The sequence below is a fragment of the Myripristis murdjan genome, chromosome 5 (genome assembly GCF_902150065.1).
Source record: "Myripristis murdjan chromosome 5, fMyrMur1.1, whole genome shotgun sequence".
NCBI lineage: Eukaryota > Metazoa > Chordata > Actinopteri > Holocentriformes > Holocentridae > Myripristis > Myripristis murdjan.
Genome location: NC_043984.1, coordinates 31,238,246 through 31,254,362, shown reverse-complemented (window position 1 = coordinate 31,254,362; position 16,117 = coordinate 31,238,246).

The window sequence follows — 16,117 nt, the reverse complement described above, 5'->3', positions numbered from 1 at the left end:
TTTTTCGGTTCTTCGGCGGTGGCAGCGTCTCTTCCACCTCCTCCCAACCTCTGCCTTCACTCCTTTACTCCTTTTGTCCCCTGGGCCAAAATCAGGCTCGGTGGGCAAACGCTGCAGGAGAGGAGAATAGACAAGAGGCAGGGGTAAGAGTGTGCAAGGTCGGAGATAAGTGGCGGTATTAACTTGTGGAATGAGACAGCGAGAGAAAGAGACCGACGGAGACGCACGTGCACGCCCGCCCACCAGCGCACGCGGCCACATTCAGAGTTATTTGGTACAGTAACGCGCAGGAAGCACGCAGGCACACTTCCCTTGTCATTAATCACAGTGACAGGCCTTTTGTTGTCACTTAGCAGCTGTGTGCTGGGGAACATTACTCTACTGTTCCTGACTACACACACACACACACACACACACACACACAAACTTAACATTCAGCACACACCACACTTGTGTGTACATGTGGGACTGTGTAGAAGCTATGTCGTCCTTCACTGAACTCAACCACAAAGATAATTGTTACCTTACTCCAATAGCTCTGTGTTTGACAAACAATTAAGTTAAGTTACAATGATTAATTGGAAAAAAAAGGCAAAAAGGCTCCTACAAGTTTTTGGGACAGTGCTTATGCTCAGCCATGTCACCCCAGTCGAGCTGAGTGACTGCAGGCTCCATCCTAGCACTTCAGCATACACCATGTTATGCAATGTAAAAATCTTCTGTGTCTTATGTGCATATGTGGCAGGGGACATCATCCCTGATAGGTTTTGAAATCACCTGAAGGAAACCTGTCCTTGCTCGTTTGACAGCCAGGACGCGGCATTGTTTCCCTGGCTGCCTTGGCTTGATTACCCTCCCGCGGCTGTCAGTTTCAGGTTGGGTTCTTGTCTTTCATGGCTCCTGAGTTGTACTTTTCTGACGGTAAGGCGCTACCATGTGCAGCCCCTGTGTGCTCCAGCTGTTAAGCCTCCAGTTGGGTACAGCAAGTAGGCTGAGCTCCCCTCAGCCGAGTCAACTTGTTGATCCTAGCCTCAGATTAATCAGATATTCGTATGTAGGCTGCTTTGTAGCACCTGAGGTAAACTTTTACTCATTTTTGTAGCCTTGTAGGATCGCCTGTTCATTATGTATGTTTAACGTTACAATTAACAACAATTTACAACAATTAACGTTAGTAAATGCCATAATAAACATTAAGTAACAGTTAACTAACCATTAACTAATGTGTCTAAGAGTCATGTACTAATGCTGTTCATGCTAAGGTATTAATTTACAGTTGTCCCTCGCTATAACACGGTTCACCTTTCGCGGCCTCACAGTTTCGCGGATTTTTTTTTTGTGCAATTTTGCACGTTTTTTTTTTTACCGGACTTATTTTTCTACGAAGGTTTGAACTTTGAGAGTGTTTAAACAAGAGAGAAAAGTGAGAAAATGTTAATGCCTGTCTGAGAAAAGTGTATAAAGTGTGTAGTGAGGGGTTTTACAGCCTTAAAACATATAGAATAATTGTAAAAAATAAAGCTGACTACTTCGCGGATTTCGCCTATTGCGGGTTATTTTTAGAATCTAACTCCCGCGATTAACAAGGGACCACTGTATATGTTATTTAAGTGTTATTGTAGATATTATTAACATTAGTAAATGCCATAATAATCATTAATTAACAGTTAATTAACCATTACGGCATTAACTAACGTTAACGTACGTTAACTGTTGTACTGTTATTGTAAAGTGTTACCCATACTGTTTCGTAGCATTTGTCCCTTGTTGCTGGGGCTGCAGCCACCCAGTTATGGAAGTTCAGGTGGGGCCAAATTATCTAATCTGTGCTTCTCTTTATTGTAGATTTCAGATTTCACCTTCCCTTGGGGTTATCTGTGAACCACTGGTGTACCTGTTGTGTGCGTGTGTGTGTGCGTGTGTATGTGTCCCTATTTGACGATTAAGTGTTGAGTATTTTAGAGGTGGAGCTGAGTGCCGCCTGGTGGGGTCAGCCCCTTGGCAGAGGTTCTTTAACTGCATACTGTGATTTTTAAGCACTGGGGCACCAATTCAAGTTGGGTTTGCTGTGACTGTTCATGTGTGTGTGTGTGTTTGTGTGTGTGTGAGTATTTTGCACCCTCGGACACTTGCCTCCTTAATCTGCCCCACTTTAGCGACCTCAAGCACTACAGCACTAGTTTTTTTGCGAACTGTATCTTATATCCCTTGAAGCAATTAATTTATTAAAAGAATTGCATATTTGTAATAGATTTCCCTTTATGTACACACTTGTACTTGACTTTGCTTTATTTCTTTTGGTTTAAACCATTTCCCCCTCCCGCGCCTTCCAGGCTCTTTGACCAAACTGCAAACCAACACTTGGAATCATGTCTGTCTTCCTGGATGAAGAAACTTGTGTATATTTGAATGTCTAGGTTGGTAATGGTATATTGGTAAATTTCGAGTGTAGTGCCATGGGTTTCTCCCTGACCACTCTGTCACACATACAGTAACCCTATGTCTTATGTCAGGTGTGTGAATCATAGAAATTGAGATTCTAGATGCAGCCTGATTTGTCTATTTAATTGCTCTTTCCAATGTGGCCCAACTGAGCTCATAAATTTCATACACTAAAGCTGAAAATGAAAGAAAAGGACAAATTAGAGACAGACTGTCCTTGAAAACAACAGTGCCACAACAGATCACTGGCACATCATCTGGCTTTTATACAACTAGTCTGCTCACTAGCTCGATAACGTTAATGTTGAACTCAAAATTACCAACCTTATGCAGGTAAATGTAAACTACTTGGGTGGCCAAGCTGTGAAATGAGAACTTGTGTGCTTGTTATATCTGACAGCATGCGAGAGCACATTTATTAAAGTCTGTTCTGCTCACTGGAACACATGTTTGGGTGATGCTCGGCTCTTCATGCCACACAACACTCTGCTGAAGTTCCTGGAACACACACTTTTTTTTTTTTTTTGAATCTGTACATAATCTCACCTAAAATGAAGGTATATTCATATTTTTGAAATCCCATCATCACTGAGTTTTTCTGAAACAACGCTCCTGTGCACGTTTTGACAAATGAAGGCCAGTTTCAATTAAAAGGAGAGTCTAAATGATCAGTTACCAAGAATGCAGGTTAATTTATTTTTTTTATCATTTACAGTAAATCAATAGATGTGTTATTAGGTATCCTCATTTTCATGCACATAATATGCATACCTACTAGTTGAAAGGAAAAAAAATGATAGTGTTTTCCATCTTTGTTGAGCAAGAGTTTTGTACAAAAGGAATTCAAGGCAGGTCTTTTTGTGCACGGCCATTCTAAATAAAGGTTGGTTGCATTCAGTGACTGAAGCAAATAAAAGCCCAGGCTGTTAATTGCAATTTTGAGATGTTTACTGCATCATTCAGTCTTTGAGCAGCTTGAGCAGGAGATACTATTCTATTGAAAACTGTTTTAACAGACATATAGCTCTCTCTCATTCTATATTTCCACTCTTTTATTTACTTTATTTTATTTTTTTGCTACCATTTTGAAGCCCTTTCCAATGTTGTTTTTTTATGCTGTATAAATAAAGATGATTGTTATTCGCAATGCCTAATGTTTGCATGTTATGTGCCACTTAGAGAGAGCAGTGAAAACGGCTTTCATTCTTTCTACTTTCATTCTTTCTACTAAAAAAACACCCACAATCACCGCCATCATTTGTACTGTAGGCTGCTGGGCTCTTATCTAAAGCAGCTAAAAAAATTCTTCAGTGACACAAAGTGGAAAATCAAGTTCACTCATATTCACCAAAAGGCCCAATCAGAGGTCTGTTTTCCTCTCATAGACAAAAGAACCTGAATGAGAGCAGATTTTGACTATAAAACTGATTGACGCCTATGAACGTGTACATATAACCAGCCACTAAAAGGGCGTTTAATTGGGACTTGGTTTTTGATTGATGTTTATTAAAGTAAGTTTACATTTTTCAGATTCCATCACCACCGAATATTTCTGTGACGTCGATGCCACATCTCGGCTTTTCGATGAAAGAACGCCCCTGTTCCTGTCGTATCATGTAACGCTATCAATCGGTAATGTTAGTTAGGAAGTGTAACTCTCTAATTCTGTCTTTTCAGTTTTTCATCAATCGGGAAGCGGTGAAATAACCACAGTTTGTCAGATTTCCTCTTGACATGCAACCTGAAACACAGCAGTGTGACATGATAACAGTTTCTGAGCCTCCCACCTCGAGCATGACGTCAGAGGAAAATGTGAATATGCTCTATCGGTGGCACTGGCTCCAGCCAAAAAGACAGATAATATCCGACTTGGTTTTTCCACACTGAAATCTTCCAGGACATGTGGACAGACAGTTAGCGGGTCAGTGGTGAAATAATGAATGTTTTGGGAGTCATTCTGGGGTTTTATTATGAGGATCAGAGCAGCAGTGCTGATCCGGCTGCTGAACAGAAGAACCTGCTCAATAATTCAAAATCATCATCACTCTATGATGCATGATAAACAGGAATTAAGACAAGTTAGTGCTGCATTGTGTGTGTCACTCAAATAAAACTCCACTACTGACACTGAACAGAGAGAAAGACAGAGAGAGAGAGAGAGAGAGAGAGAGAGAGAGAGAGGGAGAGGGAGAGAGAGAGAGGGAGAGAGAGGTCTGAAACAAATGCTAACTTGACCATGTACATGGGCAGCAGACAGTTACACACACTCCTGCTGGCAAACACACACAGACACACGCACGAATGCACGTGTGCACACACACACACACACACACACACACACACACACACACACTCACACACAAATGGATTTATAGTGTCTGGTGTTCTTTGTCCCTCTGCTTTATCTCCACTCTTGGCAAACAAATGAATAGCCTACATTCAGACGAGATAAGCTCATCAACTGTATGTGTGTGTGTGTGTGTGTGTGTGTGTGTAGCGGGTGTTTATGTGTTGGATGGGGATGTTGTTTGTGTATGTGTAAAAGTCTTTAGCCAGAGCTTTAAAGCACCACGGGCATTGTGCCCTCAAGATGCAAAATTCTGGACTCATTCAGTATCCTGTGCTTGCGCTCACTTGTTTCTCTGTGTGTGTGTGTGTGTGCGTGTGTGTGTGTGTGTATGCGTGCGTTATGCTCCTGGGTCAATATGCTTGACGGTGAACTCTGTCTGACCCTACCTCCCATGATGCAGCGCTCCCAGTAAACTCCCACGCCTTCCCACAATCCTTTACTTCCAACATCCTTTTCATTCACAGACACAAAGATACATTCAGCCTCACACACACACAAACAAACACACACACACACACACACACACATACAGATGCTGACACAAACTCACACCTCCGTCCTCTGCCGGAGCTGTTCGTTCCCTTTCTCAAAGTGACAAAGAGCTCATTGGCTGTTTGGTGACAGTGTTTACCTCCCCTCGCTCGCTCCCCTTCCTCCTCCTCCTCTTCGTCTCTCTATCCATTCTACCTCTTCCTCCCGCGCTTTTTTTTTTTTTTTTTTTTTTTTTTTTTTTTTAGAATCCGCCCCTCTGAGAGAGTCTGTCAGGGATGAAGAGATCTTCAGCTGACAGACAGACTAAGACAGAGAGAGGACGACCCTGTTGTCTCCGCACTGCGTTTCTCCCTAATAGCACAACACCTGACATGGGACGGATAGATCTATTTCTGTCTGCCTTTATCCAACAATAAGAGTAGGTGTGTGTGTGTGTGTGTGCATGTGGGTACACGAGCGTGCGTGCGTGTGTGTGCATGTGTGCGTGTATGCGTGTCTTTGCTGCCTCCGCGATGATAGGTCATACACAGCGGGGCCGTCACAGTTTATCAGCTGCGAAATTTGTCCCACATCGATTCCACGGCTTAAATGAAAACGGTTGCTGGGAGATTCATAAAACACTGTGAAATGAAATGGCACCACTGTATCCAGCATGTAAAAAAAAAAAAAAATATATATATATATATATAAATAAAGAGGGAATAAAGACTGATAGCTTCCTCTAATTATCCTCAACACACACACACACACATATATCACCTATACACACAGCAGCGACTTCCGTAAGGCAGGTATGCCGCCTTTAGAAGTGTAAATGAGCGAGGAGGAGATTTGCTCGGAGACGACAGAGGGGAGGACAGGAGGAGGCGCCACCAGTCAGATGGTCTTATCATCAGCGCAGGAGACGAGCCATGAGCAGCAGTGGTTAAAGCGCGGCTCCAGTCACCGCTTCCCCACGCCAGATATTCCCACCGGAACACCAGACACAATGACGGCCAGGAGGTAACGTAGTACAAGTGACAGCGTTGGGTAAGCACGATAAAATAATAACGTACCGTCAGTCAGTCCGTGTGGCGTTTTGAAACAGTGTTGAGATTACAGTGAGACCCATCTTGTGTTACCAGGCCCTATATTACCTCACTGTATTTTTTTTTTTTTTAACATTTTGTACATTTGTCATCTAATCAGAGCTCTTTCCAGCAGCCTTGTGGGTAGTGCTGGGTACCGAACTTGTATGGCACCGACCGAATTGCAATACTGTCGAGTATCAAAAGGTGCCATGGAACCGAAATTTGGCACCGAATGTCATTTGGCACCAAATCTCGTCCTTCTCAATGAGTCAATACGCATGCAGAATGCTTGTACAAAGATGTAATAATACTTGTGATTGGCTGCCTAACGTTACATGTAGTAGAGGCATGCAGGTAAAGCACTACGCCACACCCAGAGATGTTATAAAATTAATTTTACAATAAGATTTTACAACATTGGTATCAGAACCCGGTAGTCAAGTCAAAGTCAAGGTATTGGTGCTGGTACCAGTATTGAAAATTTTGGAATGACACCCAGCCATGCTCGAGACTGGAAAATGACGCAACATAGCAAAATGGCTGGTTTTCTTCCCAAAAACTGTAACTGGATCACCATGCAGCATCACTCCAGAGTCATATTCAATTAATGACTTCTCTCTTCACTTTGATTTTCTTGTAGGTATACCAATTTTTTCTGAAAATGACGATAATTTAAGATCTTGTGAATAGTTTTGGTGTGAAAGCTTTTTTTCTTTTTTTTTGTGAGTGTTTCATATGTTTATGTTCATTCACATGAGACGGCGTGAATAGGCTGACTCATTGGGTTCCAACATGGGAGTAACAACAAAGTGTATTCAGTACTCACACACTTATCAGTCTTTCAAAGTATTCTGCCCAACCCAGGAGACGATCCAATTAACATGATTCTTTACGTAATAATACGGTGTGTTTCAATATGCACAGAAGAGAAATACACTCTGAAAATAAGGCTGTACTTAACAAAAACAAGAACATCCCAAGATTCATCTTCTTTCACGTCGTCTGTGTTGAAACGGCGCTGACAGCTCTCCGTGCTCTTCTGCTTCACTTTCCCTGCAAACTTGCTCATGTCAAACTGCTCACCTTTATTTGTTGAGCATCGTTTTCTGCCAGTGTCATAACTTGTGATTAGCCTCCCAACCCGAAATTTTAATAACAGCTAATCTGATTCATTGTTGTGATAATTCAATAGCAGGACCTGTGTTCATTTGATATGTGATAATTCAAACACAAATAAGATGCTCGTCGTGACTCTGATGAATGAGTCGTGCTTTTAAAATTACATCAGCGCCCTGTCAACAACAACCAGTGGAAAGACACTGGAAGGTTGACCACTATGCACTTCTGACTATTTCTCCCAGTGTAGTTGTATAATAATAAGTCATCATCATCATCATCATCATCATCATCATCATCATCATCATCATCATCATCATTTCATAAGGATGTTACAAAGTGCCTTGCAGAAAGAAATAAAACCAGACATAAAATGAGAATAAGGACATGAGCGCCGAGCACAAAGTAAATACAATAATATGAATAAAATCAGATAAATAGGAATAAATACTGCATAATAAAATCAAATATCAAACATTTAGAAAAGCTTTCACAAACAGAAAAGTTTTAAGAAGAGTTTTAAAAGAAGCTGGTGATTTACCATGTCTGTATGTAGTGTATCTTGTCTAAACATTTTTTTTTTTCTTTCTCCTCTGCACTCGCTGAGTGTCCTTTGTACCATGTAGGTCAAGTCAAGTTTATTTATAGAGGGGTTTTAACAAACAGGTCTGTCACAATGTGATTTACAGAGAGCAAGGACACAAAAACAGATAGAAACAAGGGTAATAAAAGCAATTTACAGAACGAGTACAGGACAAACTCCGAGACGCAGGGCTGCGGCTCTGTTTCGCTTTGTTTCGTCTGACCTTGCAGTGGCGGCCCTAGGATTTTTGTAAACGGGGTGCCCAAGGTGGGGGGCCAAGTGTTGCATGGGGGTGGCAAGCTGGGGTGCTGTGTAGGCAACAGGGTGCATGGGAGGAAGGGTGTGTTTCATTTTCACCTTTTCATTTTTTACACCAGTTTTACACCAACTTTGGATGAAGACTAATAATGGTTTCATCTTTATAAACTTTAAAATGCACGGAGTGTTTCATGAAGGACAAACTACTAAGAGCGGGGATTTAACTTTTACCAAAAGGAAGGCTGGGCTACACTTGGAAAAATTTAATTATTCTGTCCCAATAAAAACAAACTCATTACTATAATAAAATGGGATTCCAGGAGACTCTAACAATTTGAAATAAATTGCTCAACAGTGAGAAAGATTAATATCAAACGGGGGAAATAAAACCCAGTTGCCAAACCTACCAGAAATGGGCTTACTGGCAAATTCACCTCAACATCAGACCATATTTATACTTTTTTTTTTTTTTTCACAATAAAAATTTATGTAGCCGAGGGGGCTGTAAAAGACATTACGCTCGGGCATGAGGCACTGGCTATTTCTTGAAAGCACATTCAATTTTTAGTCAGAACTGTTGGACGAAAAGATGACCGGCTAATGGAAAACTGTTTTGGTTTATGGCCAAGTGCCACACGTTATGTGGCAAATGAACAGACAGCAGGAAAGCTGCTATTTTATCCCATGTAACACCTAGTCAAATAAAGTGTAAACCTTAGCATGCAATAGTTTAGAGGCTTGAAAACTGGTCTTACCCTTTATAAACTGTGATGAAAAGGTTTGACGGTGCTGGTGCCATGACTCAGCAGGCTCCTTTGCACATTGCCCACATCTATGCACATTGTATACATCTATGCACACGTTTTTTGTTTTTTTTTTTGCACATTGGGTACTTAGATCTCTGGTGTCATCTTTTATTCTTTATTTTTTTATTTATGTAATCTTGTAATCTGTGCATACTGTTGAAAACTGTGAATTTCCTTCGGGATGAATAAAGTATCTCTCTCTCTCTCTCTCTATCTATCTATCTATCTATCTATCTATCTTTATTCACAAATCAGCCTGGGTACATGATTTTAGCCCTGTGTCCTAAAAAATAGATTTTTATACAACTTATCTCCATTCTCAATTACTTTTAAAGAATGTAATTGTAATTGTAATTTGTAATTGGATTACATTTATTTGTAACACATCACATGAACATTTTTAATCCCATAGTCTGATACCCACCTTAGGAGGCATGCAAACATGACCTTAACCAAGTGGTTTTTATGCCTAAACCTAATCTTTCTCTAACCTTAGCCAAGCAGTTTTGGTGGGTAAAGTAACAAAACTGGTTAAAATGCTGCCCGTCATGATATACAAGATACAGTATGTTGATTAGAAACGTGTTTGAGATGTCAGAAAAAAACGGAATCCACAACAAAAATATGTTTTCCTTGAAATGTAATTGAGAAGGCAGTTTAGTTCTATGGGAATGTAATTGTTAGGAATTGCAAGCCCTCCCAGCCAGTGTGGATCCCTGCTGGATCCACAGGTGCCACTTTGTCACATCAACTTGTTAAGGCGAGGGAGCAAAAGTGGTGATGTTTTCAGCGGGTCCCGTGGCGGTTCGGTGTCACCTCACAGCGAGAGGGACACACGTTCAATCCCCTTTTCGACGCCTCTCCATGTGGACTTTCATGTTCTCCCTGTTTTTCATGTGGGTTTCCTGCGGATGCTGCTCCAGTTTCCACCCACAGTCCACAGACATGCACTTCAGGTGGAATGGAGACTATAAACTGCCTATAAATATGAATGTGAGTGTCTCTTTGAGATAGACTGAAGACCTTCCCACGGTGTCTCCCTGCCCTTCACCCAGTGCATGCTGGGAAAGCCTCATGTAAACCTGAGGAGTGTATATTGACCTAATTTGACCTACTTCCATTTATCTTTAATCCTTTCTGATTCATGTGGTGTAAAAATAGCTGTAAATTATGTGTTTTTTACTATATACCATATTTTGTAAATATTTATTTATTTAACTCATACAAAAACACTTCTGCCTTTACTAATGGCTGTGAATAAATAGTTATTTATTTTGTATGAAAGAAGAAAATGCCCTTTGACTTTGCCCCAGTAAGTTCTGTTATGTGCACATTTTTAATGAGATATTGGCAAGCTGTGACATGCTGAATAAAGATCACGACAGCAAAAGTGTACAAGCACTTTTCTTGTTATTGTTATTCTGTTATTCTGATAAGAATAAAGGATTTTTGTTCCATTTGCCTCGATAAATATGATTTCTTGCATGTTTGTCTCGATGATATTCTGTAGATCCAACCACCTCTCATGTTGTCTTACTCCCTTTTTTTTTCTCCACGATACAAGAAACAATGAGGCACACATCACACACTGACCCTTCGTGCCCCATGCACAGACATAGGACCAGATGAGAAACACACACACACACACACACACACACACACTGTCTGTCAGGGTCTCTCTGGAGTGGTCTCTGTCAGTCTGTCAGCTCTCGGGGTTTCCAAACAAGCCGAGACAAGTCGCCAGCGCTTTCTCGGAGACAAGATACAAGACAACTCATCACTTTTAGCTATTCGTCTTTTGGGATGTCAGTCTCGCGCTGGTATGTCATGGTCTTGGAGAAATGTAACATGAAAGAGGAAAAACAACAACAACAACAACAACAACAAAAGAGCAACAACAAAGACTCGGGGTCGTTATGTTGCAGTTTTGGGGCTCATTCTTGTTTTCATGAAAATTGATTGTTAGGAAATGTTGTTCTGTATAGTGAGAGGATGCTGGAGGCTTAGAGGCAGCGTGCTAATTAGGACTAAACTGTATTAGCACAACAACAACACTGACCCCTTCGTGCCCCCCTTTCTCTCCCTCACTCTTCCTCTCTCTCACTTACACACACACACACACATACACAAACACATACCAGCATACAAAAGTGTGTGTAGACCCAGTGCTGCATGTACACATTTGTATACACACACACATGCACTGTGCGTGACCTCATTATTGATGTTGTGCTTGGTTAAAACCCTCTCACGGTCTCTGCTGCTCTTAGATCCTCTCTGTGTTTAGCAAACACACTCAGGCCGGCCAATCTGCCGTCAGCCACCGAGCACCACATATTCTTTCTTTTTTTACTTCAATCAACTGACTTTTCATGGTTCACTTTTATCTGATGCTCGCTTTCTGACACCCAATCAGTGTCATATCATCTAGGGAAGATCCAGCGCCAGTGCTATTATCAGTGCATCAGTGATGTTTGAAAACTGTGTATCGTATCAGAAAATCTCCACAATCCAATACCTAAACATATAGCCTGAAGAATCACATCAAAACAGAGAAGGTCCACTTCTTTTCTTTGTTTGCACATGCAAGGAAGGATCTCTGTGGGGGGAAAATGAGTTATAACTGTTTACCCACTGGCTCCAAATGATTAGTTTAATTTTGTCATTGTTCAGATGGATCAGAGACATATTCTTTTGTCTGCTGTCAGCATCGGTGGTGGAAATGTGGTGTCCAGGTCAGGTTGAGGTATCAGTGTTACTCTGTTAGTCTGCGATCAATGAAAAATAAATAAATTAAAGTGGAAATACAGTCGAATCCGAATCACGTAATTCACCGAGTGCACTAAATGAATAGGGCTTTAGCTGCATTGATACATAACAGCAGAGCAAAAATTGTCCTCTTAATTAATTAATGTAACTGCATTTATAAGCACCTGCTTGAGATAACTGCACTTGTTCCCGTTGCAGTTCCTCTTGTTAAAGTAATTTTATAGAAACAACTGTAAAAGTTTTTTTTTTTTTTTTTTGAAATAAGAAGGAGGCAGATCACTCGACTGGTATCAATAAAAGAGACAAGTTTGAGACATTTTTCTTTCTCAGATTTTCTCAGCCCATTGGCACAATTCATCCCCTTTGAAAAAAAAATGATCAAAGGACTCCATACCAGATTAAATTGTTTGATAAATTTGACTCTGCAGAGAATTAACACACCAGTGCATATGTTACATGCGCAGCAGGACCTCCAATTCAGTGTAAGACACACGACTGCAGAGGAAACCCTGAGCACTCGCATGGACTTTCTTGTCTGCAACTGTGCAGACAAGAAAGCAATCAGTGAAGCAGCAATCAGCAACATATGCAGGTAAATTAGATTGAATAATCAGCGCTCATTAAGGCACAACATACTAATGAGGCTGCGAGCAGTCTGAAGTCTGTCTGTGGGAACTGCTTTCGCCGCAGATTACAGCGCTTTGTGTGAACGCATCTCTGAGCTTCAGTGTTGGCCAGACAAGCAACTTTGACAGCTGAAGGGTTGGACTTTATGGATTCTGTTTGGTCCTGTCTTTTTGGTCAGAAGCACGGTTCAAAGGAAGCATCACAAATTGCCAGCAAAAACACTGCACAAGTGTGAACTGAAAGGCAGGCTCATTAAAAACTAGCAAACCTAAGTGCTCTCAGAGTTGACATGGGGTTACACGGTCAGGTTGAGGCGGTTGCCCATAAAAATCCCTGCTCTGAGGAAACATCTTTGAAGAGGCTATTGAGATCTTAACAATGAATATCAGCATTAGCATTAACATTCATGAAGGCAAGTCAGAGGCATTTTGAACAGACAAAAAAAGCATTTGCCCAGACAGCTCAGTCTCTTCAGAGTCTTTCTTCCAGTCTGGTGGGAGTGCATTTCGGAGTACACGCTTTGTTCCTCAGTGGGGAGAGGTGGCACTAACACTGCCACAGCCAGCGGTTTGATTCCCACTGGGATCAAGCTACTCTAACAACAAGATGTACGCATTTGCCCTTGCCGAGGATCACAAAGACTACAAAGTGTAATCATTTGACATTTCTGTTTACCAACTCAAATTGGTAATCATTGCGATATTCTATTGGACTTCTCAGCTTCTTTCACTCTCGGCTAATTTTGGCTCACTGTGCCTCTAAACAGCATACAATGTCAAAAAAAAGTGGACCAAAATATCCCACTGAACAACTCATTTAGTCTCAGTTTTGCTCTTTAAAACAGATTTTTCTGAAAACAATTAGGAAAAAAAAAAAAAAAAAATCTTAAAGTGGGCTGAGATAATCCCACTTGTTTCCAGTACAGCTCCACTTATTTGAGCAAGCATTTGATTCAAGACACAAGTTGATTAGCACTGAATACAAGTGGAGTTATCTCATCCAACTGGCTGATTTTTTTTTCCTGCTTTTCACAGAAAAATGGAGATTTGTAAGGCTCACTATGAGTTTTTAAGATGTGGTGAAGAGGCTGTAACTTCAATATTAACATCGCAATTAAACGCCAACCCCATGCCACAATGGCCCTGGTCAGTTCTGCTCTCTCCGTTGTACATTTCTTAACATTTCTTGTATTTTTCAGAGTGTGTTTTGTTGAGCATTTATTCTGTTATTTCTCTAGTGCCGGTCTAGACGCCTGCCCTTCACTTTGTAGGTGGTGACCCCACAACACCATGTCACATATTGCTGTTTTTGTGCAGCGTCTGGCCAAGCGAGTGCAGCCACCTGCGACCACCAGTTTCTGGCCTGGCTCCAGGTGTCAGCCCAGGTATTGTGGCCAGTGTTGTGGGCAACGTTGGCCCAATGTGTGCCACACTTTCAGACGGCCTGAAAGAGTAACTCAGGAGTGGTTTGAGCCATCCTCAGCAGGGGTGAGCAGACACTGACCTTGAACATGTTGAGGAACTAAACCTGACAGACACACCCTCAGCTCGCGCAGCAGTGTTGGAAGTTTCTGGAGGGTTTGAGCTCATCTCTTTGGCAAATGTCACTGTGATAGGTGGAGAGCTATTTCATTTTATTAAGTCTGTATGGGGAGGTTTAGTTTAAGAAATGCGTCCATTTTGCCTCTCTCTGGAGGCAAAGGAGCAAAAGGTGGAAGAGCTCTATTTGGAAATCCGAAAGGTTCTGGATGTTGTTGGGGTGTTCAATCTGGCTTTTATTTTAAAGTAATTTTATAGGCCTAGTTTTTCAAATTAATCACTGTTTTTTGTTTTTCATCTGTATTCTTTCAATCTTGCAATGTGAAGCACTTTGGGCTGCATGTTTGTATGAAAGGTGCTGTCTGAAAAAGATGAGTTGAGTCAAAAAAATAAAATAAAATAAATAAAATGGAGACCTGAGGGTATTTTCCAAACTGTTACAGGATTAAACCGATCAGCCTCATGAGGAAAGCCAAGGGAAGATGTTAGTAAAGATATAAGAAATGGGACATGGGAGTTGGGTACATGTGTTTTGTGGCTTTGGGAAAGGTCTGCAGCTGCATTCCCTCATTTATCCTGTGAAAGGTGCTGCAGGTATGAGATGGTCTGTATGGGATGCCGGAGCCTCTGCTTTGAGCCTTTCAGTCATGATAAACTCAAAGTGAAAGCTGTTTTCACATTCCTGGCATTAAGTCAAGGTCATTTAATGTGGGCGTAGGACTCCAACAAAGATGCACCTTGTTTCCGCTCCTGTTTGTGAAAATTTATGGGGAAGATATCAAGGCAAAGCCAAGGTCTGGACAGTGTCTGGTTTGTTGACATTTGGCTGGCATCTCTGCTTTCTGGAAATAATAAAGCACGTGTGCATTAGGGGTTTGCATCAGAGAGATGCAGGGAGGATTAGAGTCAGTGCCTCCATATCTGAGGCCAAGGTTCTCTCCAGGAGAACTGTGATTGTCCCGTTTATGTGGGGATGAACATCTGCCCTGAGTGGAGGAGTTCAGGTATCTCTGGGTCTTATTAATGAGTGAGAGCAAAAAGGAGTGTGAAATTGTGTCCGCTGCAGTAAAGCACAGTACAAAGGTCTTCATTTGCCAGTAGATCCTCGCTCCAGCCCTCACCTACGGTCATGAACTTTGGGTAAAGACCGAAAGACAACCACAGACACAAATGACAACATTAAGTTCCTCTACATGGTGGCCCACCTCATTTTTTTTTTTTTTTTTGTGGTTGCCACTCCTCTACCTGGTAAAGATGCCACCCAGGTGCCTCCCTTTGCAGGTGTACCTGGCAGGACCTACTGGGAGTCGATCCCAGGGTAGACCCAGAACATGCTGTTAGGACTACATCGCCCAGCATACCTGTGAGCATCTGGGAATCCCCCAGGAGAAGCTGCAGGAATTTACAAAGAAAAATGGAAGAAAAGACTGGCTCATTTACTCTGTTGCAGCCCTGTCACCCTGATACAGATCAGGGTAAGACAGATTTTTGTGTTTTCTTGTCGTGTTGGAGAGAATTGAGTGTTTGCACATGAACTTCAACAGCCTTAATAAACCAGTATTTGAAGCTGTCTGAAACAAATATTTGTATAATATCACAAAAATCTTGCCTAAGGACTTTGCTTGAGCGCAAATGAATCCTCCAATTATCACCTACGGTACATTTAACAAAGTGCCATTTCACACTCACTCATGTCAAACTAGGGACCCCAATTTAAAATGAATGAAGAACCATCATTTGAATGACAACAATATTTAGGAATAATTATGTTAAATTTTGTAATAATCAAAGAAATAATCATTAAAATCTTAATAAAAATATGTCTGGGGTCAGATATGACTCCGGTTGGTCACCTGAGGGTTAAAGTATTTTTGCACTGTTAATGCAGTTGCTTATTTATTGCAATTAAATGACTCCACTCGCATTTTATACAGTGTGTTATGACTCAACCCTGGTCACAAAACACATCTCTGTGAGTCTACCTGTTAACTGTACCACCTCTGACCCTGAACTGTGTAAGCTGCAGCACCCTGATAAGAGAGTTCACTGACCTCCATGTTGGAGGG